We start from the raw sequence: 27,992 nt of genomic DNA, 5'->3' as shown, positions 1-27,992 counted from the left end.
AGTGGATAAATTAGTAAAAATGTATTCTGATGTAGGTATAAAGCCCTTCCCATGTCTTTTGAGCTTTATCTACATTTTCATGCTCGCTATGCAGGAGAGGAGGATTTCAATGAATAAATACAGGGTTCATTGGTAGAGACAGTGTACTTTGAAAAAGTGAGGGGCCGTGTAAGAGAGGAAAGAACTGAGTGGATGCCCCTGGAGGGAGGCTCTCTTACATGCCCACTGAGAAGATGGGGATGACTGGTACAGCTGGGATGCATGGGAGATTGTGAGGTTGGACCAGCCCTGGGCTCCTGCTCTTTCAAGAGCAGTGAGAAAGCATGAAAGCAAGTGTCCAGGGCCTCTCACAGCGTATGAAGCTAAACAAGCCCTGATGTGTTTTGGATCTCCGTCCCCACTCAAATCTTATGTTTAATTTAATCCTCAGTGTTGGAGGTGGGGCTTGGTGGGAGGTGATTGGATCCTGGGGTGCGGTTTCTCATGGTTTAACAACATCCGCTTTGGTGCTGTCATCAGGATAGTGAGTTCTCCCGGGATCTGGTTGTTTAAAGGTGTGTGGCACCTCCCCGCTTTCTCTCTGTCCTATTCTGGCCATGTAAGGCAAGCCTGCTTCCTCTTCACCTTCTGCCAGGATTGTAAGTTTCCTGAGGCCTCCTCAGAAGCTGAGCAGATGCCACCACCATGCTTCGTGTACAACCTGCAGAACAATGAACCAATTAAATCTTTTCTTTATAAATCACGTAGTCTCAGGTATTTCTTTATAGCAGTGTGAGAACAGACTAATACAAGCCCCAATAGTCTTTTGTGCCCTAATGTGACTCACCAACCACTTTGTTTGTTTTTTTTCTCCATCTGGCAACAGGAACTTAGCAAGCCCATGGATCCCATGAATCCTTTGGTTCTGAAGTATAGAAATGTTTTGGCTCCTTGAGGCCATACCAATAGGGGCTGGCTAACAAAGATGGCAGTAACAGCACAGGTCATTTATAAACTCAGTGTTTTTAGATTAGAAAAATGCTGTTTTTGAAAAGTCGATGAAGGTAAGTTCTAATCATCTTTATGGGTGCTTTTAGGATTAAAGAAAAGCAGCTTATAGATTCTTCCTTTACACAATAATGAAAAACACTGAGGCTGAAAGTCCTAAGAAAGCTTCTGTTGTTGCTTATGTTAGAAAGAAATAGTCTTACTACTCCAGCGAAGACTTGTTTAATGTAAAAATTGCACTGTTTCTCTTCTTCTCTCTTTCCCTATTATCTCACCTAACCTTATCTACATAATCTCAGAAATGTATGCTATTGCCCAAAATCTGTTGGCTATTTGGCCAAATAATTCCCTGAACTAGGAGAGTCAGGCTTAAAAACATGCCCTTGATTTAGGAAAATTTGATAATGTGTCTTGCATCTTCTACTGACACATGCTGATTAATTACTAAATCAGAAGTGAGAAGTTAAATTGTTTTCCTTGGAAATGTCTCTGTTTCTATGGCTTGTGCATGAAATTTTCATCAGGCTTTTACCTTCTTCTCCTCCTGACCATAATGCATCACGGCATAAAGCACCTTATGCTCACTCAAAGGTCACCAAACTCGGGGTCAGGGGACTGAATTCTGATACAGACATGACCCCATTGGATAAGTAACCCTACTTCTGTGGACTTTTATTTCCTCATCTTTAAAATAAGAGAATGAGATGTAGGGAATACTGTCATACTCTGAGCCAGAACTATGCTCCATCTTCCATAGGCACCAGGGTCCTGGACCTGGCAGAGCTCAGCTACCCTCCTCTCTATTGTGCTTAGAGGCTGATGTGTATGTATAGATGCCCTAATTTCCCTAAAGAATTGGCAATGCATGTGTTATTCATGAATAAATTAATAAAGACAGTAGGGATTTTCACGCTCAGTGCAAGATGGCTCATTATGCTGGCAATGTTAAATTTGCCAAAAAAGCAAAAAGAGAAACAGCTTCCCTCAGGTAGTGCTGAAAGAAGGACAAAAAATAAAGATAGCAACTTAGTTATGGGCAAATATACCTCATGGAAATTGTGCAGGACAGAGTGGCATCATAGCCATGACATGGTGTTCTGATGAAAGATAAATGGTCTGATGTGTTGCCCCCAGCTCCTCTCAACCTATTTAGGGGCACTCAGGAGGGTGGCTGGCTCCCATGATTATCTGCATATCCATGATTATCTGGAAACCAAAGGAAATTAAGAAAAGCAGATTTTTTTTTATTTTTTTTTGAGACGGAGTCTTGCTGTGTCACCCAGGCTGGAGTGCAATGGTGCAATCTTAGCTCACTGCAACCTCCGCCTCCCAGGTTCAAGTGATTCTCCTGCCTCAACCTCCCCAGTAGCTGGGATTACAGGCACCCGCCACCATACCCAGCTAGTTTTTGTATTTTTTAGTAGAGACAGGGTTTCACCATGTTGGTCAGGCTGATCTCGAACTCCTGACCTCGACTCCTTGTGGCCATAGCTGACCAAAATCCTTAGAAAGCTGTGCTTAATGTGTTATGAGATGAGAATAGTCACTAAATTGGATAGTAAGTCTATCCATTTTCCCTTTCCTTCTCTCTTTCTGTCTCTTTGAGCCCTTTCCTTCCTCCTTCATTCATCTTTTCTCTCCCTCCTTCCGTTTCTTCCACAAATATTTATTTAAAGTCTACTATGTGTCTAAAAGTGTTTTGGTGCTGAGAAAGGAGACCAACACAATCCTATCCTTATGAAACCTGATGGCTAGGATGAGTGTTTTAAAGAACTGCAGTGTGACAGGCATACCCCGAGGAGGTTAACCTAGGCTGGAGTGTCAAGGAGGATTTCCCAGAGGACAGTAGAGTTAAAGATGGAAACGCTGAGTAACCTGTGTGGACCGAGGAGTGGAGGGCTGAGAAAGGGTGGGAGAGGAACTTTCCATGAGACATAAAAGTGTGCACAAAGAATCAAAGACAGGGAAACGTAAGCTTTAAAAACAAACAAAACAAAACAAACATCATTCTCATCAACCACAACAAAAGCAGTAGAGTGTAAGGCAGAGATTGAGGGAAAGTGATGCGAGAGAAAAGATGATGCTAGTGGACATTATCACTTACCTGGGAATAAAATTTAAGTCTTTATAATTAGTAATCACTGAGAATCAATTTAACCCAAGAGTCATATAACTATTATAGGAGAATGAGAGATAATAGGAGAACTAGGAAGAGGGCAAGAGAGAATTTAATAGATAACATATAAAACTGGAAAAATAGCTGTGTGATTGTGTTATTTGAAAGTTTTGAGATATAGATTTTTAAAAAATAGCTAAAGGAGATGATAGTGAATGTCAACAAAGAGGAGTGGGGAAAAAAGAGGTGATTTTTTTTCCTCTGCCATAAACCCGGTATAATTTAACTTTAGAAATGATGTGCATGTTTTATTTTTGCTTTAAAAAATAATGCTTAAAAAAGCAAAGACAAATGCAGTGGTATGCACTATTTTCTTTTACTGGAATATTCTGGAGAAGCACAAATCAGTAACTTTATCTGACAATCTGGGTTTCAATCATTAAATTCTTCAGTGCAGGAAATAGCTTCTATTTCAGAAGGGCAAGCATGGTAACCAGTGAGCTGGAGTCCTCCTGCTAAATAGTGGCAAAACTTGCCAGAGGTCTCATGAACACCTGCCAGTCAAACCCTGGAGTGCGGTCCTCTTCCCTGGCCAGCCCTCATCTCTTCTTCCTTGCCTTTTGACCCCGACACATGGGAATTTAGTCCAATTCTTCCCTCACTGCTGCCACCTACTTCTCGAGATCAGCAGCCCCCACTGCCCTGTGGCTGTTAGAACGATGGAAAACCTTTCCAGCTTCTGGCCTCCCTGCTGTTTCTGAAGTAAGCAAGCAACCTCTTTTGGTGTCTTGGACTTTTTATATCTCCCTTCTTCAGATAGCAGATGGGGAGTGACAAAAATAACCAACGTTAGGGAAATAACTGGGCTCTAAGCATCTCTCAGAGTAAGTTCTAGCCCAAGTGGTCATGGTGTTCACTAAACAGCAACAGAGCCTGGTTTGATCTTCTCCTACTGCTTCTTAGCTTCCTGTTCTGAGGAGGTCTTAGGGCTGCCTGCTCTGTAAAAAGTGGATCCATGTAATTATCAGTTTTATCACGAAACAATCGGACTCATCATTCAACACACACTGTTATTCATGTGGTTCTATGGGCACTAGCCTCCTGGCTGTTACTAGAACACATCAAACACCCTCCCGCCTCAGGGTCCTCTCTCCCTGGAAGACGCCTCTCACAGATAACCACATGGTGCAAACTTTGATTTCTTTCAGATCTTTTCTCCAGCATCACCTTGTCCGTGTGGCCTTTCCTGACCACTTTATTTAAAATTACAACCTTCTCCAAGCAGTCCTTGTCCCCAGTCCTGCTTTTCATTTTCTGTAGCACTTATTGTCATTTAAAATGCTGTATTTTACTTATTTGTTCATTGCCTGTCTTTCCCTTCTAGAAGGAAAGCTCATGACAACAGGAAATTTTATCTCTTTTGTATCCCAGGTGTCTAGAACAGTATCTGGCATATAGTAAGTGTTCAGTAAGTATTTTTTGAATACATGAAATAATAATATCAATCAATAGTAGATCTTAAGCTCAAGTCCAGTGAATTGTCCAATTTATTGAGCATTTTCCATCAAATAAAGACCAAAAATGTGAGAAATACTTTTGATCAATTCAACATTTTACCTCAGGTCCAAATAATGGATAATGTAAGAGGGAGGAGAGTTATGATCATTTTCTAATAGAGTAGTGGGTATTCAATAAATATTTGCTGGATGACAGCTATGGATGGCAGAGGACATGGTTCCACTGAAATATATATTCTCATGTTGCCCCTAAAATTCAAATAAATTCATTGTAAGTGAAGAGTCTTAGAAGCTGAGCATAAAGGATGTGTGAGGTGTAAGGAGAGGAAGCAGAGGCTAAGCAGCTGGCACCAGATTATGTTTAGTCCTTTTGGCCATGTGAAATATCTGTGATCTTTAACATGAAGTGATTTGGTCAGGTTTGTGCTCTACAGAGAAATCTCCCTGGTGGAAGTGGGGAAGATGGATCGGCAAGCCTGGGCAGCAATGGCTAGGTAAATCAGTTGATGGTCATATTTCAGGTTAGAGATGATGAGGACCCGAATAAGGCATTGATAGTGTGATGGAGAGGAAGGTGCAGAAATTTCAATATTCATCAAGTCAAACCTTCATACACTTCCGGTGGGGTTGTAAAATGGCACGGCAACTTTGGAAAACTGTTTGGCAGTTTCTCAAATATTAAACTTGGAGTACCCTGTGATCCAGAAATCTGACTCCTTAAGTATCTACCCAATAGAATTGAAAACACGTCCATACAAAAACATGCATATGAACGTTTATAACAGCAGTATTCATAATAGCCCAAAGTGGAAACAACCTAAATGTCCATCAACAGATGGAAGGATAAACACAATATGGTATATCCTCCTTACAGTGGAATATTATCAGCCATAAAAAGGGATAAAAAGCTGATATATGTTATTATGTGGATGAACCTTGAAAACATTATGCTAAGTGAGAGAAGCCAGTCACAACAGACCACACATTGTATGATTTCATTTATATGAATTATTCAGAATAGCCAAATCCTGGAGACAAAATGTCAGTTGACAGGCACTTGGGAGAGGTACAGGGACTGACTGTTAATGGGTACAGGATTTCTTTTTGGGGTAATGAAGAAAATGTTCTGGAAATAGAGAGTGGTGATGGTTTCACAACTCTGTGAATATAATAAGAGCCACTTGACTACATTTTAAAAGGGTGATTTTTGTGGTATATGAATTATGTATCTATAATGCCATTATTTTAAAAAAGGACATTCAGCAAGTAAAATGGACAGATCTTAGTGACCTCTGGTTGTGGAGGAGGAAGGCAAAGGTAGAGTAGAAGAAACTTGAGCCTTTCAGTTTGTATAGCTGATGAGCAGATGATGCTCCTTTCCCAAATAAAGCATTTTTAGGAAAAATTGGGGGGATAGGTAGGGAGATGTTAAGAAATAAATAGGAGGCTGGACAAGCGGTGCCCAGGGAGGGAACCAATGGATGGAGTAAAAAGTAAAGATTTTTTTGTTTTGTTTTTTAGAAAAACATTTAAAAAATATTTCTGGGGAAGGAGAAGTGATGGAAAGAGTACACTGCTCTTTAAAAATATAACCAAAGAAATCAAATTTGATTAAGATGACAAGTATAAATTGGTCAACCAAGAAATACTAAGAAGTAACAAAAAAAACCAGTCATTTGGAAAGAAGAGGTTAGAAATGGCACAACTTTAACAAAGAGATTTATTTTGGCCCATGAAATTTCGTTCATATTTTACCACATTCCACTGGATAAACTGCATGGCCAAAATGGAAAAAAAAGTTGAAGTCAAATCTGATCTTTAAAGACTTTATGGGCTTAGAGGTCCAGAAGAAACATTCTCAGACATAAACATGCAGATCTTATTTCGTGCCAATTCTGTCAACTTTAGAATCTGATAAGAGCATGAATACTTAGAATAAAACTGACTTTCTTCATAGGCTGCACAATTATCAGCACTGGCTTCTCCTGACCCAGCTCACTACCGTTTTCACTGGTGCAGGGACAAAGTAAAAGGGTTGGATCTCAGGCCTGTCTCCACATCTAAGCTCTGAGGCTAAGCCTTCCTCCCTAGGACTCCTCCATGTTGCCATGGTATCTTTGAGTCACCAGTACCACATCTCTATCCTTTATGGCACAGGATAGTTTGAGTTAGAAGGAGTTGGAGATGAAATTCCTGTTTTTATGCAGGATACTGTGTCCCCTTCCAATCAGGTGAGATCATTCATGCATTAAAGTCCAACCCCAAAGAAGTGTGGGAGAACCATGTGACTTCAAACCATTGCTCTATGCACTGAAACCTATGTTTAAAGTCATATTAATAGTTATCAGTATTTGGATATCCACTAGGTGCCAAATTGAATATAAAAAACCAAAGCTTAGTTATTCAGATGGAATAAGCCACATGGCTGGTAAAAGGTAGAATCAGGATTGGGCATAGGGCCACCCATACCTAAATCACACTTTTTTTTTTCACTGCATTAGTATTTTCCCAATCCCCTTCATTAATAGCAAACATTATCAGTTTCCCCTGTGCATTTTTTCCTGAACATTATCCCAAGGCTTGGATATCATAATACTCAGAGTCCCATAGCTCTCTGTAGCTCTCAGAAACACCTTATTGGTCCCAGAGCCCATCAGCAATGCTGCCTTTAAGCACCGTGTCATCTAAACCATTTTATATATATTATATATATATTATATATAATATATATATTATATATATATTATATATATAATATATATATTATATATAATATATATATAATATATATAATATATATATAATATATATATTTATTATACTTTAAGTTCTAGGGTACATGTGCACAACGTGCAGGTTTGTTACATAGGTATACAACCATTTTAAATAGACAAGATTATATCCTGCTATCCATTCCATCCATCTTTTGAGAAATTGCTTCCTTTTCTTTCCAAACTGCCCTTTGGCAGCCCAGCCTTGCATAGCTAACACCCCTCCTGTTTGGTAGAGCCACGCTCACATTTCATTTAGGAATTACTTTATTCAGAAGTATTTAAGCTCAACTTTCTGACTTTGGAGACATGAAGCACAAAGAAGAAAACTTGAAGCAATACCTGATTAACGCTGAATAATTCAGAATTAATCAACGTGTATTCTAAGCTGAATGCCTAAGCTAACACATTCAGAATGTGAGCCATCTGATCACTCAGAAAAAAAGAAGAGAAACTGAAGTTCAAACAGATTTAGAATCAACATTTTAATTGTAGCAACACTTCATAGTCTTCTCATTTTCTTTGTTTCTACAAATGCATTTTCTCCCCAGATCCTTATATTTTATTTTATTTTTCTCTATGATAGTGTTTATTTTAAGCTGTACTATCATGTTGTTACTCCTCAGTTCTCCACATCAACAGAGAGGTATCTGGCAGCATGAGCCAACAGAGTTATAGGCAGGGCCAGAGGTAGAGTGAGTAGCCATTACTGAGAACAAGAGGCTTTGTGGAGGAAAATGCAGCTCTAGAAATTGATGAAAACTCAGAAAGCAACAGGTGATGTCATCCCATAAAAGTCAAGGCCTTGTGGGATACAAAGAAGTACTATCAGGCAAGCAATAGTCATAAAAATAATTGCATTATTTACTTATCTTTTAAAAATAATGACAAAGAGGACTAGTTTATAACCCACCAACGTATTATGTAATGTCCTCTTTATCACATTAATCTTCATTCTAGAATCCTCTCACCTCCTACATTTGTAGCCACATCTTTTTTCTCTCCATTAATTCTCAGGTCTTCCTCTCTGCCCACCCACGAACACTCAAAAGTTCTTGTTAAATGATACTTTCTTTTTATTTTTCTCCCCTTCCCTCTTCCTTTTTGAATCCTTTCTTTCTCCCATCCTTTCCTATTTCCACAAATTTACATCACATATTTACTACAGAGAACAACTGTACTTATGCGGGTTATGAGAGTGAAGTACTTATGCCATGGGGGCTGCCAAGGTTGGAGGTGTCTGATATAATTACGTCTGCTTTTCCCCATGGTCCTTCCTTCTAGTGGGCAACACTTTGTCCTCAGAGTATCAACAACTCAAGCGATTCTAAAAAAACCTCTTTTGATGCCTATTTATGCTCTAAAGAAATGAAGAGCTCAAGGTTCCTCTACTCACGTGATTGCCTGAAATCGTAGCTTATTTATCCAGTTTGAAGCAGTGCTGGACCTTCGGTGAGAAGAGAGATGTAGCTGAACATGTTTACAGAAGTGGAAGCCCTTCCTACATTTTTCAGAAACCCAACTTACCCATATCTCATCTGCAAAAACCCAGTGATTAGGTGAGTTGAGATTTAAGTCAGAAGTTCAATATGTTAATCCATTTTGTGTTGCTATAGAAAAATACCTGAGACTGGGTAGTTGGCTCATGGTTCTGCAGACTGTACAAGCATGGCACCAGCATCTGCTCAGCTTCCAGTGAGGCCTCAGGAAGCTTCCAATCATGGTGGAAGGTAAAGGGGGAAGATGGTGAGAGAAGGAGCAAGAGGAGAAGGCGCCACACTCTTTAAACAACCAGCTCTCACATGAACTAATAGAGTGAGAATTCACTCTTTGCTGTGAGAATAGCATGAGGGATCTGCCTCCATCACCCTCACCTTCCACTATTGCCCTACTCCAACACGGGGGTAAAAATTTCAATATGAGACTTGGAGGGAACACACATCCAAACCATATCTCTCAATGAAGTCTTTGATCCTAGCTATGAGCCCCTCATTCTCCAACATGCTAAAATATTCAGAAATTAATTTAAAAATATTTCACATATGTTAAAATAAGGTCATAAAAACTGGATGAGCATGACTGGGAACTTACTAAGCAATTGTGATCAGGCTCTAAGGCAAGTATAGTAAAATCAGTTATTGGGGAGTAGATTAGTTACCTGTTAGCTGTGCGAACTTGGGCAAACAACTCAGTTTCTTCAGCTTTAAAATGAGGGATTATGTAATATAATCTCTATTAATCTTTTCAGCTGTAACACTTCAAGATGTTAAGTTACCTACCTGGGTTGTTTTCATGTCTCATTTTCATGTCATCTCATAAACTTCTAAAGTTGTCCTACTTTCTCCTCTATATAGTGTTGGTCTGAAGAGACAAAGAGAATGTAATCCACATTTATTATGCCAGAGGAGACTGCAAGATTAATACTATCTTCTCTAATTACTTTAATTAATACTATCATCTGTAATTACTTTAATTAATACTATCATCTCTAATTACTTTAACAAATGTTGTTTATTTCTCCTATTTTTCTGGACTACCTCTAGCTTTTTATATTTCTCATACCATTTAATTTTAAAGCACCCGACATTTTCTAAACCTTGAAGGTTATATTTTCTCTCTATGTGCATCTTGAAGAATTGTCTTTGTTTGCATTATGTATTTATGCTGTTTAGTTAAAAGCATTAGCAACTGTCTTGTATTCATGAGGCCTTTTTCAAAAAGAGTCTTGACTTTGTAGTTGGTGGACTGATAGATGTGGTTGCTAAAACGCGGACGTTCTAAAAATAAATCTTAGTTAAATTTACGATACAATTACATAACACCAAAAGGGAGAGTTCCAGAGGTATCCATTGAAAAGGTGTTTTTACCTTAGTTAATGATACTATGTTATTGGGTTAATGCACTGAATTACTGAAGCTGTCCTCCTCTCCACCCTCTCCAATGTGGGGAAGTACTTTATGAAGTACTACAAGGCCACAGTAAACAAAACAGCGTGATACTAGTACCAAAACAGAGATATAGACCAATGGAACAGAATAGAGGACTCAGAAATAATGCTGCATATCTACAACTATCTGATCTTTGACAAACCTGAGAAAAACAAGCAATGGGGAAAGGATTCCCCATTTAATAAATGGTGCTGGGAAAACTGGCTAGCCATATGTAGAAAGCTGAAACTGGATCCCTTCCTTACACCTTATACAAAAATCAATTCAAGATGGATTAAAGACTTAAATGTTAGACCTAAAACCATAAAAATCCTAGAAGAAAACCTAGGCATTACCATTCAGGACATAGGCATGGGCAAGGACTTCATGTCCAAAACACCAAAAGCAATGGCAACAAAAGACAAAATTGACAAATGGGATCTAATTAAACTAAAGAGCTTCTGCACAGCAAAACAAACTACCATCAGAGTGAACAGGCAACCTACAAAATGGGAGAAAATTTTTGCAACCTACTCATCTGACAAAGGGCTAATATCCAGAATCTACAATGAACTCAAACAAATTTACAAGAAAAAAACAAACAACCCCATCAAAAAGTGGGCAAAGGACATGAACAGACACTTCTCAAAAGAAGACATTTATGCAGCCAAAAAACACATGAAAAAATGCTCATCATCACTGGCCATCAGAGAAATGCAAATCAAAACCACAATGAGATAACATTTCACACCAGTTAGAATGGCGATCATTAAAAAGTCAGGAAACAACAGGTGCTGGAGAAGATGTGGAGAAATAGGAACACTTTTACACTGTTGGTGGGACTGTAAACTAGTTCAACCATTGTGGAAGTCAGTGTGGCGATTCCTCAGGGATCTAGAACTAGAAAAACCATTTGACCCAGCCATCCCATTACTGGGTATATACCCAAAGGACTATAAATCATGCTGCTATAAAGACACATGCACACGTATGTTTATTGTGGCATTATTCACAATAGCAAAGACTTGGAACCAACCCAAATGTCCAACAATGATAGACTGGATTAAGAAAATGTGGCACATATACACCATGGAATACTATGCAGCCATCAAAAATGATGAGTTCATGTCCTTTGTAGGGACATGGATGAAATTGGAAATCATCATTCTCAGTAAACTATCACAAGAACAAAAAACCAAACACCGCATATTCTCATTCATAGGTGGGAATTGAACAATGAGATCACATGGATACAGGAAGGGGAATATCACACTCTGGGGACTGTTGTGGGGTGGGGGGAGGGGGGAGGGATAGCATTGGGAGATATACCTAATGCTAGATGACGAGTTAGTGGGTGCAGCGCACCAGCATGGCACATGTATACATATGTAACTAACCTGCACAATGTGCACATGTACCCTAAAACTTAAAGTATAATAAAAAAAAAAGTTGTGTGTCACACTTGACAAAACTAAAGCAAGAGCAATGATATGCAAATAATTTATTATCTATATTCTTAAAGAATTGTTAATTTTCACCTAATAGTAGGAAAATTAAGGATCTCTCAGATTTTCCAGTCATATGGGTTGAATTAGCATGAACCACACACACATGAATGTTTTGTTCTGGCCAGTAATTCCATTTACATGAAATCTTGCTTCACATTAGACAACAGAATGAAATAAGATGCCAGAAAAATAGAAATTATATATATATATTTTAATTTTTATTTATTTATTTTTATTATACTTTAAGTTCTAGGGTACATGTGCACAACATGCAGGTTTGTTACGTAGGTATACATGTGCCATGTTGGTTTGCTGCACCCATCAACTCGTCATTTACATTAGGTATTTCTCCTAATGCTATCCCTCCCCCAGTCCGCCACCCCCGACCAGCCCCTGTGTGTGATGTTCCCCGCCCTGTGTCCATGTGTTGTCATTGCTCAACTCCCACCTATGAGTGAGAACATGCGGTGTTTGGTTTTCTGTCTTTGTGATAGTTTGCTTAGAATGATGGTTTCCAGCTTCATCCATTTTAAGGCTATGAGGGTCCCAGCCAATTTGCAAAATGAACTTTGATTCTCTCTGATTTTGATGGGGCCTTCTTCAGCCTTCTTCTTGCTAACATAGGAATGATGTTGGCTACCCATGGTAGATTGCACATTTGGACCACTAATCCTTCCTTTGGCTCTCTCCTCATCATTTGTGACATGACTTTGCAGCTCCTTCCATCAAGTGTTGGAGTCTATTTCTCCAGTCCTGGAGTCTGCACTGGTCTTGTGACTTGCTTTGATCCAAGAAATGCTGTGGAAGCATTCCAGTGCCCATCCTAGAACCGAAAATATTTTGTAGGCCTCCACTTGCTCTTGGCTCCCTGTATGCATCATTTGAACAAACTCAGGCCAGCCTGCTCTATGATAAGAGCTCATATGGAGAAGTCAGCCGAATTGTTCCAGCCAAGCCTCCAGAAATGTGACCTAAGGCAGCCAAGAATGTCCCAAACTAGCCCAGATCAGAAGAATCACCCAGCTGAGCCCAATCTACTTTGTCACTCAAAAGATGTATAAGCTGGGCTAACGGTTGTTGCTTCATGCTTGTAAGTTTTGGGGAGGTTTTTTTTTTAAGCAGCAGGAGATAAGTGACATACTATCCAAATTGCTTCACTGAGATGTTCTCTCATAATTTTCACCTAAGATTTCCCACGTTATAAACTTGTAGTTCATATTCCTTAATAATCCAAACTCTCCAAATGGCTTCATTTAAACAAACTGAACAGGTAAAGTACATTCTGAATAGATGCGAATGATTCTCCTAGAGATAAGTTGCATTAAAATGGAAACCACCCAAATTAGGAATTTGGGAATGATACCTAGATTGTTCCTCCTTACCCCAAAACACTTCCACGTTGGACAATGACAAGTAGTGAATGGAAATATTGGCCTCTTTGTCATCCCAGTTTTAATTTCTCTTAACATAGAGTTTCAGTAGGGAAGGTAGGAAATATTTATTTTTAACATTTAATTACCTCCTTCACACCTTTTGGAATTGAAGCATCCTCTTTTGGTGCATTAGTTTTTAACACAATTATTCTTAATCTTTATTGAAAAAGAGTAACATATGCTCCCCCAAGAAAAGCTAACTAACATATGCTCCCCCAAGAAAAGCTAACTAATATACTTTTCCAGCTTATTTGATAAATAAAAGTTGTATATATTTAAGGCATACAATGTGATGATTTGATTTATGTATATATTGTAAAACGATTACCACAAACAAATTAATGAACACAAACAAATCACCTCAAATAGTTACCGTGAGTGTATATGTGTTGATAAGATCTACCTTTTTTTTTTTTAAGCAAATTTTAAGTACACAATGAAGTAAAATTAACAATGGTCATCATACTGTATACTAGATACCCAGAATTTATTTATCTTATGATTGAAACTGTAAAAGCTAAACAACATTTATTCTTTTTGCATTCATCAAGCACTTATTTTAGGCTATGCATTGTTCTAAACTTTTATATACATTGATTTAGTTCATCTTATAGCAACATTATCCAGGAGATACTATTTCCACGTTTTGCAGATGAGGAAACTGAGACACAGAGAAGCCAGATGGCTTGCCCAAGGTTGCACAGGCTGCATAGACCAAGCTTCACCCTGGTGTTCTACTATGTACTCCAAGGAGACACTTGGTATCATTATTAACAGCACATACTTCACTTATTTAAAATGCTTTGGATTTTTATATGGTAAACACAGTCGTAGACAAACATAATAAACATATTGCAGTATTTAGTACATAATCATATTTTATAAAACAAAGTCATTTATAAAATATATTGGCCTCAAGTATCTCTCCCCTAATTTTTATATATCCTTTAATAAATCAGTTTGTGTGACCTAGATAGTTTCTAGAGCCATTCTCTAACTTAGAGCTTCACTGTACCTTTAATTGATAATAGAGTAATAGCTCTTTGCTATATAAGTCTTGGAGGACTGATGAGATAATTTTGCAGAGTGCTTTTCAAGAGCAGAAAAATATAGTGTTATATTTCAACACATCTTTTTCTTTGCACTATTTTTATCACTGAGTTTGAGCAGTAGGCAGATAATGAACTTACCCTTAACATGATAAAACTCAATCATGTATTTTAGACAATGAATCAGTCATTCTGTAATGTTCAATGGATAATTTAAATGCAGAATTTGCTACAGAAGGAAACCTTCTCTGCCTATATAAAAGCAAAAACATTTACCAGTAAAACAGACCTTTTATCCAAGAGCTGTAAGGCAAGCGGATTCACCAATGTTGCAGCATCACAATATTCCTCATGAGAAAAATTAAATTCAGCAAATTGGTTGCATTTACAGTCCATGCAACATCTGCACTTAAATTATTAAGCATCACTAATGTTCTAGAATCTCCCCAAGAAAGCCAGAAACCAGGCTGCTTTGTAGGCTTTCTGTGATGACTCATCTTAGACTTAATGACAGAGACACAGAAGGTAAAAATCTGGTCTCACTTTACCTGCTTCCAGTCCTACTGCTGGACCAACCTATCAGCAGTACTTGGGTTAAAAATCCAACCAACCACAAAATTCCACAGAAACTGAAGTACTTGGCAAATACCGTTCATGTGTCCTGATCTGCAAGAGTTTGTGAATTTGGAACATATTCTAAGATTAAAACAAAGCTGTAAGTGATACCAGTGTTTAGAGAGCTAGTAGCATTATATAGCTCTGCGTAAACACCACCAGCTTCCTAACTATTGTACTAAGCCAACCTGCAGGACTAGCACTGCTTTAGTAGATTTATATTCTACTACATTCCTCAGTTAGGATGGGTTGATTCAATTGCATTCACTTCTGATTTGAGCCCTCACGTTCTAAGGCCATAGGTACTCATATCTAGATCTCAGGCATTTCACTTGACCTTGACAAACTTCGGACACCTCAGTGACCAGAGCTGGTTAAGAGACTAGCATTGTAGTTATGGCCGGCTCTAGAATGTGGTTAAATCTGGCTCTACAGCTGGATTTCCCAAGTGGAATCCTGGTTCTGCCACTTACTAGCTATATGGGCGTGGGGCCAAAGAATAAGCTCAGTGTCTCTGTTTCCTCATCTGTAAAATAAGGATAATAATAATACATACTGTATAGAGTTGTTTGTAGTATCAGTGCATGCAGAGTGCTTGGAACAGTACTGACCATGCAGAAAATGCCCAATTTTTTTCATCACATTTATTATTATGGACAGAGTAGGAGTGAAAGTCCCTGCATTGCAGTGTCATTTTGAGGGTTAAATGAGAACATATGTGTGTGTCAATGTGTATATATAGCACAATGCTGAACAAAAATTAAGCATCAGCAAAAGTGATTAATAACAGCTGCCATCTGTTATGAGCTTACCTCATAGCAAGGACTGTGAAAGCACCTTACGCATGTCCTCCAAGCAACTCTTTGAGTTAGAACTAGTAATACCACTATTTTACTGAGGAAATAATTGAGGCATAGAGAAGTAACTTGACCAAAATCCGGGAAAAAACTGGCCATATTCATTACAATATTGTGTGCTGCTATGAAGGATAAACCCGTAACTCTTAGTGGCTTAATGTAATAGAATATTATTTTTCATGTAAAATCCAAAATGGGTGATTCTAATTGGTGAGAAGCCCTCCTCTAAGCAGCGATGCAAAGATTTAGGACCTTTCTCTGTTGTGGTTTTACAGTTTTTTACATTTGGTCTCCAAGGCCACCATTGTTTCTCTGCCTCAAGGAGGCAGAAGGAGAAAGAACGTGAAGAATTCCCTATGTTATACAGGCAAGGCTAAGCTGCACAGCACTTGTGTTGATGTTTCATTGACTAGAATGTAGTTATGGTCACACTTATCTGCAAGGGAGGCCAGGAAATATAGCATTGTTGTGTGTTGAGGAAGCAGAGGATTTGGTGATAGGTCAGTTGTCTCCATCATGGTGGCAGGGATGGGAATCAAACGCAGGATGTCTGATCCCCATCAATTGGCCAATATACTCTCTTTCTGCGTTTATGTCCCCTCTTTTTCCAAAAGCAGCTTGGAAGCCATAAAACATCATAAAAATGCAAATTGTTATCCCTATCATCTCCCTGGTATGCACTCAGCCTTCATGGAGCTGAATCCTCTGAGCCCACTGTAATATAATTTGTATTAAAAATACTTTTATAGAGCTTGTATCATAAAAGAACAGCTTTAATGATCTGATTCATAAATATTCCATTTGTTTGGCTGTTAATACTCCTTAGTATTAGATCAACATGTGCCATTCACCGAAATTCACTCTTTGGATCTGTCATCTACTGGGCATTTCTGTATTTTTCAGGTTCTGTCTGCTGAATACTAAGTTAATTGAATCAACTATATCAAAAATTTCACCTTTTAAAGCCTCTAACTGAAAAATAGCAAACAGCCAATAGTGACTGAATTTTTGATTGTGTAGTTTAGAGGCTTGTAATTCTAGTCTATGACATTTAGATTTGCCCAGAATTAGATTGTCCTTCCACTGAAATTGCTTTTTGAAAAAAAAATTTTTTTAGCTTCAGGCTGCATTAGCTTGTTTGAACATGCAAAAATGTCTAAAATATCATGGACAATTTCAGATATCAAATAAGAACATAGCACCCAGTTGTGTGTAGTACTAAATCTCCCTAAATGAGTTACACATAACAAGGCTCTGTAAGAGCGGGTGAATTTTCAGTCATCTGATTCCACTAGCTCTATATCACCTATGATAAGAATCAGGACTATCAGGTATTTCATACTTGGTAAAACGTCTCTTGATTACTATTCAACATAAAAGCAGAGCTTGAGAGTATTGAAATTCTCTCCTCTTCTAGTGTGTGACATTTTGGAAAAGGTCACTTCATATGTCACAATATAGCATAACATTCTTCCAAGGAAGAACAGGCTCAAACTTCCATCTAAATGAAGACTGAAAGTGAAAACAAAGACGGGTGATTCTTCAGAGTTAACCCTAGTATCTGTGGCTGGTAGATTTTTAGAAGGAGAAATACAGATAAGGAAGCATTCAGTCTCAGGGACTCACATGAGGTCAGGAATTATATAGCTATTCCACTCTATGGTAGACCGCTTTCACCCTCATTTTGGTCACTGCTGCTGCTACAAGACGTCCTCCTTACCCTGGAATAAGCAGAGGACAATTCAGTGTCAGTTATGCTTGGCCTAAGGAGTTTCCTACCCGCAGTAGGGGATGAGATCAACAGAAACCTGCCCACACCTAGAACATTTGCCCTTAGAAATATTGAGGGAAAAAAATAGTGTAAGAAAGGCTCCACGATTATTGCCAGATGGGCAGTCTCTATTCATACCAACCATCTTCAATTGTTGCTGTTTTTTTAGGGATATTAGAAAATGGCATAAGTGGAGATCTCCTGGAAGGAGGAATATATCACACCGGCCACCTATCCTGGAGATGCTGGCATACCCTCCTGTACTGGGCACACCTTCACTGTCCACACACACTGTCATTTCCACACCTTCTAACTGGGCCACGTTGCTGTCCCTGAGGAAAATAGACAGGAGGTAGGAGGCACTACAGGTTGTTCTCATATCATTGCTAATTCAGAACTTTTCATTGTTTCCCACTTGAAATAATAAAATTCTTGAGTAGCTCCTATTGAGAGGCAACATAATGCCTCTTTTCTACCAGGGTTCATCCTTAGCAAAATCAGGTAGAATGAAAAAATGTGTTCATTGTCCTTCATTCATCATTCCCAGTTTTTGGCCTGGTTTGTAAGAGAGACGACCTTCTACTTTCAGTACTGGCTATAGAATTATGTGAACTAAATGCCATAAGAGTCCACTGAAAGGTGTTATTAAGTGGGGCACGAGTACTTGTGGAAAACCTCAGAGAGGAGGGTTTGAGGCTGAGCTATTTGAGTAGATACAGGGGAGAGGAAAGGGCACCCCAAACCCATTCATTCTATTGGCCATAATCTTGAATGGATGACCAACTGACTGACTCTCAGATGAAAATGGTGAAAAGCTTTATAATGATATCTGCAACTAATGATATCTGCAACTAATATTTAGTCTTTGGAAGCACAACACATTATAACAATCTCATTTTCATGTTTCATAAAGTGTCATTCTTGCCATTATGAAAAAGAAAGCTATTTGTGCCACTGTGAAAATAATGTCTGGTAAAGACTACTGAGCCAAATTCTGATCTCTTTTGTCCCAGTGTTTTATAAAACTAAGGATATTCAAGTAAGAGCTCCAAATGCAAAGGCTTGAATAAGTTAATTTTTTTATAGTAACGTTTAACAATGATATTCTGATTGTACAACAAAATCATACTAGAAAAAGGAGTGTACTCTAATGTATTTTTAAAAGAGAGAGAGTGTCGGGGGTGAGAGGAAGAGAAATCACTGGTAATTTATCATCATTGGAAATGAGTGCTCATAGAAGACACTATAGTAATCTGCTCAGAACCCTCTGCCATGGCTATGCACCCATGCCTCAGCTATGGAGAATTTGGCTGCAGACAGCTCATAGCTTTGCTCCAAACTGGAAATTGCCCTTAGCTGCAGGGTATTGCTTCACCAAGTTCACACTCTGTCTTAGTCCATCAGAGTGCCAGTATGGTTAGGTTCTGGTGAGGGCACTCTTTTAGGTTTCAGGCTGCCAACTTCTTGCTGTGTCTTCACATGGTAGAAGGGGCAAACCAGCTCTCTGGGGGGTCCTTTATAAGGGCAGTGATCCTATTCATGATGTATTCACCCTCATCATCTAATTGCCTCCCAAAGTCTCATCTCCTAATACCATCATCTTTGGAGTTAAAATTTCAACATACAAATTTTGGGGGGACATAAATGTTCAGTCTATTGCACATACCCTGTAGGGGTGGCTCTGGTTAATGGCTGGTTGGTGTAGTTATAAAAGTTCTGGTGTAGTTATAAAAGTTCTGGCTTCAGCCAGGTGTGGTGGCTCATGCCTGTAATCCCAGCATTTTGGGAGGCCGAGGTGGGTGAATCACAAGGTCAGGAGATTGAGACCGTCCTGGCTAACATGGTGAAACCTCGTGTCTACTAAAAATAATTAAAAAAAAAAATTAGCCAGGCATGGTGGTGCGTGCACCTGTAATCCCAGCTACACTGGAGGCTGAGGCAGGAGAATTCCTTGAACCCAGGAGGTGTAGGTTGCAGTGAGCCGAGATCTTGCCGCTGCACTCCAGCCTGGGTGGTAGAGTGAGATTCTGTCTAAAACAACAACAACAACAACAACAACAACAACAACAACAACAACAACAACAACAACAGTTCTGGCTTCATTGTCTAAATTTGGAGAAACTCTGAAGGGCCCTTCCTGTTCTGGAACACCCTGTGGAACTGTCTGAAGCATCCATTGCAACCACATTGCAGCACAGCTTCTCCCCCTGCCCAGTCTTGCTTCCCTCTGTTCCATGATGACTAATCCCAGAGATCAATTCCAAAAAATCTCTGTGCAGGCAAAGCCTATCTCTAGGAACAGCATCCTTTATCATTTTGGTATATCTTTCTGTATTAGTCCACTTTCATATTGCTATAAAGAACTGCCTGAGACTGGATAATTTAAAAAGGAAAGAGGTTTAATCGACTCACAGTTCAGCGTGGCTGTGGAGGCCTCAGGAAACTTACAGTCATGGTGGAAGGCTAAGGGGAAAGCAAGGCACCTTCTTCACAAGGTGGCAGGAAGGAGAAGTGCTGAGTGAAGGGGGAAGAGCCCCTTATAAAACCATCAGATCTTGTGAGAACTCACTGACTATCATGAGAACAGAATGGGGGAAACCGTCCCCATGATCCCATTACCTCCACCTGGTCTCTCCCTTGACACGTGGGGATTGCGGGGATTATAATTCAGGATGAGATCTGGGTAGGGACACAAAGCCTAAACATCACTTTTCCAGTGTATATTTTGCCAAATTGGGATCACACTCAATATATGCATTTTGTAATCTGTTTCTTTTTATTTATATTTTAAACATTTTAATTTTGTTGATTCATTTTTAAAGTACATGTTATTTAGTAATTTCATCACATTTCTGTTTTTTTTTTTTTTTTTTTGAGACGGGGTCTTGCTCTGTCACCCAGGCTGGAGTGCAGTGGCATGATCTCAGCTCACTGCAAGCTCCACCTCCCAGGTTCACGCCATTCTCCTGCCTCAGCCTCCCGAGTAGCTGGGACTACAGGCGATCGCCACCACGCCCAGCTAATTTTTTGTATTTTTAGTAGAGACGGAGTTTCACCATGTTAGCCAGGATGGTGTTGATCTCCTGACCTTGTGATGCACCCTCCTTGGCCTCCCAAAGTGCTGGGATTACAGGGGTGAGCCACCGCGCCCGGCCAATTTCATCACATTTCAATAAATGGATGTGTCATAATTTATTTAACCACTCTCTAACTCTTCAATATTTATGTTGTTTCCAATTTTTCCATACCCAAAATAATACCATGATGGCCTCAAACAGCTTTTTAAATCTTTGACCACTTAAGCTTATTTCATGAGGTTATATCCTCAGAAGAGGAATTACTGAGTCCCAGAGCATAAAGCCTGTCAAGAATTTCAACATATGTTGCTAAATTGCTTTTCAGAAATGGTTTCAATATTATGTTTTAATGGATTTATATTTCTACTACTATATAGGATAGTACTGATCTTATCATTTTCTTGACGGAATTGAGTATTTATCCTTAATTCATTTTGGGCATTGCTCTTTAACACCAACTTGCTGCTTGTGGGTTGAAGTCTAAAATTAGCCATTTCATTAGACGTTACCTTCTCTTCCAAGATTCATGCAAACTTGCTACCTCACTATTTCAGTACTTTGATGTAGGCCCATGCTATAAAATCTGTACATCAATGTCATGCTAAGCACTTCCCCTTACTTTGAATTAGAGTTATTTTTGGAGACACCGATTATTAATTTCTTTTTTTATACTTACTGAATTAGAAAAAACATGATGACTAATTTCTTTTTTTTCATATGCTCAAATTCAGGCCCAGGTGACTCATTTCTTGATCTCATTAATCTCTATATTTTCCCTAGCACCAAATATGAGTCCTTGTATATAACAAGTATGCAATAAAAGTATTTTGTAACATAATTCATTGTCTGTGGTCGTTCATCAGCGTGTAAACTATGCAGTTTTTCACTTGGTGGGGCAAAGAATCAGTGCAAATCACTGAAGTATCCAGTTAACTACCCATCTTCCTCCAGTATAGATGCAATAGTCTTCTACAGAGCAACTGTGAACCAATTTGATGAACAAATCCTTTGATGCTAATGTATTTTGTTTTGTAATTTTGGTGCTGAGATCAGTTGACTCTTAGTGCTTAAAGAGTTCAAAGCAGAAGTCACAAAGAATATGATTTTCTCATTTACTTTTTAAAATTAATATTTGTATTTCTATAAATATATGTTCCTAAAGCTATAGTCTTAGAAATTAACAGTAATTAATATATTAACATAGCAAAGTAAATATCTAATGACATTTGTTTGACAATGAAGTAAAATCTATTTTGGGCAACACAAGTAGGTGGTTATTATTAATAATTAATCTGAATAAGATTAATGATTTAACCAAATTGTGGTGACTGTTTTGTTCAGTCCACATGGAACTGTATTTTAAGTAGCTTAGACCAGATTCTCCCCCTATGCATTTCTATTCAAGGGGAAAATCCAAAAATCTGTTCTGTTTTAGAGAACATAAAATTGCAATTTCCCACTCTGACTCATATCTCCCATTTCTATTCACTTACTGAGTTCTTTATAGAAAATACATGTTGGCTAAAATCAATGAAGCAACTCTAAAACTCCTAAACAATACGCTGGTACAAAATAATTAGCTTGGGAGCTCTAATGTTTCAGTGGGTAAGCAGGCCAATTTTCTCATCCAATACTCAAAAACTCTAAAATGTTGGGTAGTAGGCATTCATTTTTGAAAGGCAGCGTTGAATCTAGGGTATTTTCATTTACAAGTTTACCAGTGGTTATATGGCAGTAAAATTCATTTATAGAGAAAGGATTTTCTATTCCCTCCAGTTCACAACGTAAAACTGCAGTGGGCCATTTTGTGATAAATTTAAGATGGGTAGGAGTTTAAGAGCAAGGCGAAAGTGAGGAAACTCAAGGATAGCAATCATAACCATTTTCTCAAAGTTACTGCCATGAGTCTGCAAGCACCAAGATTAAATGCCTCTGCTATAAACCCCTCAAGGCTCTCTTTCTTGATTTCCATGCAAATAGAAACAGGCAAGAGAGAAATGAGTTGCCTTCAATAATCAAAACAAATCAATGTGCTAATGAGAGAAAGGGTAAAAAACATAGATAGCATCTCCATCCCAGGAAGGTAAATGGATGTCATCATAAAATCAAAATACGATTGCACTTTATTAATCTAGAGCCATCAGTAAAAATCTTCCAATAGTAGCTACCTGCAATTTAGTAAGATAAGTCTTAATGCTTCCACCTCTTTCAAAGAGAGGTAGAGAGCAAATCCAAGATTGTATGATGAATGCTCATATATTTCTTCACATTGGTGAGATCTAAATAGGATACTTAAAATGAGAATGTGACATGATTATAGAATGTAAATTGACTTACTGCTAGGATTTGCAAGTAGGTAAAATCTTGTACAGGCATCAGTACAAACCAATGTAGTGTCTTATGAGGGATATGCCTAACCATAAAATAGTGGATTAAAGGGTTGAACTATTTCTTAAAGCTTTGGCAATTAAGGAATAGCTGCTGGCTCACACGATGTATTCATGATATTACTCAAACACATGGTAAATACAACTTGTTATCTTAAAACATGACTAAGTCTATTCAAAATATACTGTATCAGAGTATATAAACAAACTTGGGTTAGTTGAAATTAGTGGGTAATCATGGCTAAATTATCAACACTATGCCACATTTGGTTCCAGTTGACTATTACACATTCTGAACCTAACATATTCTGAATTTATGGACTTTTGCACTACAGGTGATTTTCTTTTTCATTTCTTTTTCTCTCTCTCTTTTGTGTGTGTGTGTGTAGTTTTGCTATTATCACCCAGGCTGGAGTGCAATGGTGTGATCTCAGCTCACTGCCACCTCCGCTGTGGTGAATCAAGCAATTCTCCTGCCTCAACCTCCCCAGTAGCTGGGATTACAGGTGCCCCCCACCATGTCCGGCTAATGTTTGTATTTTTAGTAGAGACGGGGTTTCACCATGTTGTCCAGGCTGGTCTCGAACTCCTGACCTCAGGTGATCCACCCACCTAAGCCTCCCAAAGTCCTGGGATTACAGGCGTGAGCCACTGTGCCTGGCCCAGGTGATTTTTAAATACTATTACTGCTTTTTTGTTTGTTTGTGTCAGTTAATGTGTTTTTAAATGTAGGGTAGAACCAAATAGAAATAGGAATATTTTTGGGAAAAAAATCTCTCTTTACTCTTAACCTACCAAATTTGCAATAAGTATCCACTATTTGCCTGGGAAGAGAGGGAAAAATTATAGAGGCAGAGAAACGTCTAATTTACCATCAATCTTTAGAGAGAAAGCATTTGGATTGCTAAAAAAACAATTTAGATTAAATTATGTTAGGTACAACAATCACTGAGGATTGACCTTTGAAGAAATCTGGTAAGTGTGCTTCTCTAAAACATCAGAATTTTCACTCTGACTGCTAGCCAAATTTAGCTTTGTAATTCCTTTGTCTAAATGTTTCTAAACTCTGCATTACACACACACTTAAGCATATGCGTTCCAGGAAACCAGAACAGAGATTGGAGAGGAGAGACTTAAATGTGGGGAGATGTCTTTCGGAGCCCTCAATTGTCAGTTGAAAACATTCTACTATACCTCCAGGGAGACCTGGAAAGTTGGAGCATTCATGACTTGGAATTTGATAGAATAGATGTTGTGGTAGGCAGGATAATTACCCCCACCCCCAAAGTTTTCCATGTCCCAATCTTTGGAACCTGTAAATATGTTCGGTTACATGGCAAAGGAAAATTAAAGTTGCAAATGAAATTAAAGTTGCTAATCAGCTGACCTTAGATAGGGAGATCATCCTAGATTATCCAGTTAGGTCCAATGGAATCACAAGTGTTCTTAAATGCAGAAGAAGGAGGCAGAGGGGCCAGAGTCAGACGAGGAGGTGTAATAAAAAAGTGAGGTCAGAGTAATGCAATGTGCAAGGTGCTAAACCCTCATTGCTCACCTTGAAGATAGAGGGAAGGGACCATGAGCCAAAGAGTAAAGGCAGCCTCTAGAAGCTAGAAAATGCAAGAAAACAGATGCTCCACCAAAGCCTCTGGAAAGGAATGCAGCCCTGCTGATGCACTATTTTAGCCCAGTGAGAGCTATGTCAGACTTGTGACAAACAAAATGGCAAGATAAAAAATTTATATTAAGTCACTAACTTTGTGCTAACTTGTTATGGCAGCAACAGGAAACTAAAATGAACAGATCGGGGTGCTGCTGGAACACATGTCTACAAATGCCAAAGTGGCTTTGGAACGGGGCAGCAGGAAGAGTCTGGAAAAATTTTGAGGAGGATGATAGAAAATGCCTACATTGTCTTAAACAAACTAAATATGAGTCTATATGTTAATGACTCTGCTAGTGAGGGTGTGGAAGGAAGAGAGGCACATGTTACTGAAAACTGGAAGAAAAGGGATTCTTGTATAGTGGTAGAAAGCATATCAGGATTGTGTCCTACAGGTGTGTGGAAAGCAGAATTTATAAAAGATGAAATTGGACATTTGGCTGAGGAAATTCCAAATGGTACATTAAAGGTGTGGCCTTGTGACTTCTGCAGCCTCCAGTAAAATGCAAGAGGACCCCGGTGTATATTGTTCTCCTCCCTGTGTCCATATGTTCTCATTGTTCAGCTCCCACTTATAAGTGAGAACATATAGTCCTGCATTAGTTTGCTGAGGATAATGGCTTCCAGCTCCATCCATGTCCCTGCAAAGGACATGATCTCATTCCTTTTTATGGTTGCATAGTATTCCATGGTGTATATGTACCATATTTTCTTTATCCAGTCTATCATTGATAGGCATTTGGGTTGTTGGGGGGTTAGGTGGGGGAAGGAGAGCGTTAGGAAAAATAGCTAATGCATGCTGGGCTTAATACCTAGGTGATGGGTTGATAGGTGCAGCAAACCATCATGGCAGACGTTTACCTATGTAACAAACCTGCACATCCTGCACATGTACCCCAGAACTTAAAATAAAAATAAAAATTAAAAAAAGAGGAAAAAAGTACACTGAGAAACCAGGATTGATGTTCATGAAATTCTCAGCCTATTCATATTGCAAAAAGTCAGAATGTTCACTTACAAAAAAGCTATTTGAAGAGATTAAATGTATGACTTACTTATCTCCTCAGGCATCTTAGCAGAAGTTAAAAACAGAGATGGGATTATCTAGGAAAGATCTGTAGAGAAGCCTCTCATCTAATGAAGTGAATCTCTGTGATATACATAGGAAGCCCACAAGTTTCTTAAGGATTTTCTATCGGTAGAAACACAGCTTAGACTTAAAAATACAGACAGTACATAAAATAAAAGTGGATGGTCAAGAGAGAAGGAAGAGGCAATTCAGTAGCTTGACAATAAACAAGCCAGAAACACTGGAGCAGATGTTAGTTTAAAGTAGAATTCACCCAGAGAAGTTCTTTTATTTCTTCCTGCAAGAATTGAAAGAATTAAAGACTCTTGGAAGTAGAAAATACTAGTAGGTAATAAGAATTCAGAGCTATTCACAAAAACTTAAGACACTGGTGGGGACAAAGTAAAAAGTAAGTTTATAAATGTTTGGATGATTATATATTGATGCTATTTAATATAATAGCAGTTATATAACAATTCCTTTGGTAAGATGTATATAAAAGCTTTTAGTTTGACTAGTATTACAATACTTTTTGTTAAAACAGACCATTCAAAGATGGGACTCTTCTGTAATCAGTCCAATATATGACAATCCAAAGTCACAAGAATATGTACAGATTGACCAAAGTTGTGATGACTTTATATTGCTAAATCCTTCAATTAATAGAGAGACAGTCTTGATTTGAAAGAACAGTGGAGGGCAATACTTTCAAATAGTTCTGCTTATTTAACCTTTCCCGCTTTACCTCTTAAATTCCTAATATAAAAACAGCTAACATTTGTGAAGGATTTATTATATTCCAGGTTCCATGCCTTATGCCACTTAAATAAATTATTTCTGACCTTTCCACAAGACACAATAAGGGAGGTATCTTTACCATCCCTATTTCTCAGATGAGGAGATTGAAGCACAAAGAATTGAACTAATTTGCCCAAGTAGTAGGTTGAAAATTAGGGATTCAGATTCAGCTCTACAGGACTCCAGAAACACAGCTGTTAGTCACAACATTATGCCTTTTAAGTATCTGAAAATTAACAGCTCATATTCAAAGCTCTCTGATAAAATTGAAGAGGAGCATGCCATTCTAAAGCACAGGTTCTTCAATATAGTAAATAGGTATAGCATCTTCATTATAATCCTCCTGTCTGTGTTTAGGGAGATAAAACGGAATGCAATAGAAAATGCCCTCTCTATGTTGAGATAATTGCCCATGCACCTCCAGAAAGGAATGGCCATCATCACTAATATTGATTACGTACATATTTTGACCCCAATACTGGGCCAAGTGCCTTCCATACTTTGTCTTGTTTAATCCTCACACTTGAGAGAGCCTGTTTTGCAAGAGGAAGAAACTGAGGCACAGAACGCTTACCAGTTAGCTTGAGGCCCCACAGCTGGTGACTGGTTCTGAGCCAAGGCTCTAGAGTCATCCTGAGACCACTGTGATTTCCAGCTTAGGTGTAACTCTTTCTTTCTTTCTTTTTCTTTTTTTTGCATAGGAAAAAATATGCCAAGTTAAATAACCTATTTATTTTGGGTTCTATTTAAATAAATGTTGGGTGGGATTTGGGAGGGAAAAAATGCAGTTGCACAGCATGGAGAGGGCATGAATGCTTTGTGCCTGAAATATCCTCCGGCAGCTCAAGACAAGTTCTAGATTGCTCCTGATGGGCTATCACCTCATTCTATCCCAGTGTTGAATACGCCATTCACATTGTTGAATGTTTTCCTCACCTCATTTGTATGAGCCACCTGAAAATCCGGGACAGTTTTCCCCTCATCCATTTTCAACACATTAGTATTGCTGTCTCCCCAGTCTGCTATCTCAAACTGCAGCTGGCGCCTCGGGTCTGTGTGGGCTCCTGAGTCATAAAGAGTGGGTACTTAGCAACTAGATCTGATAAGCACAGGATGTTCTATCTTTAATGGATGATTTACAGTTTGAGTTTGGCCTTCTGTATCATTTGTTAACATTTTAGACTGTAAACTGATCTAAAAACAGTCTAGATTGGGGAATAGACAGGAAATCATCTCTAATCAAGGTCTAACTGACAAATATTGTGGTCTGAAATTTACCCTAACATTTTAGTATGTTTTTTTCCCCCTTTTTAGCACTGATAGTAACTTAAGCTGTATAATAACACATTTTAGAGGTTGACTCAATATTTCCCTGGTCTAATTTTCTTCTTCATGTTGAGGGAAAAAAGAAATGAGTTGTTGCTAAGAAATACTAATAGCTACCAAC

The 27,992-nt window shown here is 38.5% G+C and overlaps 1 long non-coding RNA gene across 1 annotated transcript; it reads right to left on the bottom strand.

The window, feature by feature from the left end:
* Position 1: 1 nt before the first annotated feature.
* Positions 2 to 27,595, bottom strand: LOC129532185 (uncharacterized). Its single transcript, XR_008677830.2, has 6 exons — positions 27,482 to 27,595; positions 17,407 to 17,501; positions 9,671 to 9,752; positions 9,016 to 9,102; positions 2,034 to 2,193; positions 2 to 700 (listed from the first exon to the last, which is right to left on the bottom strand). It is a non-coding gene; the product is annotated as an uncharacterized lncRNA (long non-coding RNA).
* Positions 27,596 to 27,992: the final 397 nt, after the last annotated feature.

The sequence above is a fragment of the Gorilla gorilla genome, chromosome 11 (assembly GCF_029281585.2).
Source record: "Gorilla gorilla gorilla isolate KB3781 chromosome 11, NHGRI_mGorGor1-v2.1_pri, whole genome shotgun sequence".
NCBI lineage: Eukaryota > Metazoa > Chordata > Mammalia > Primates > Hominidae > Gorilla > Gorilla gorilla.
Note: the sequence above shows the minus strand (reverse complement) of the source record. Positions and strands in the feature narration are given on the sequence as shown.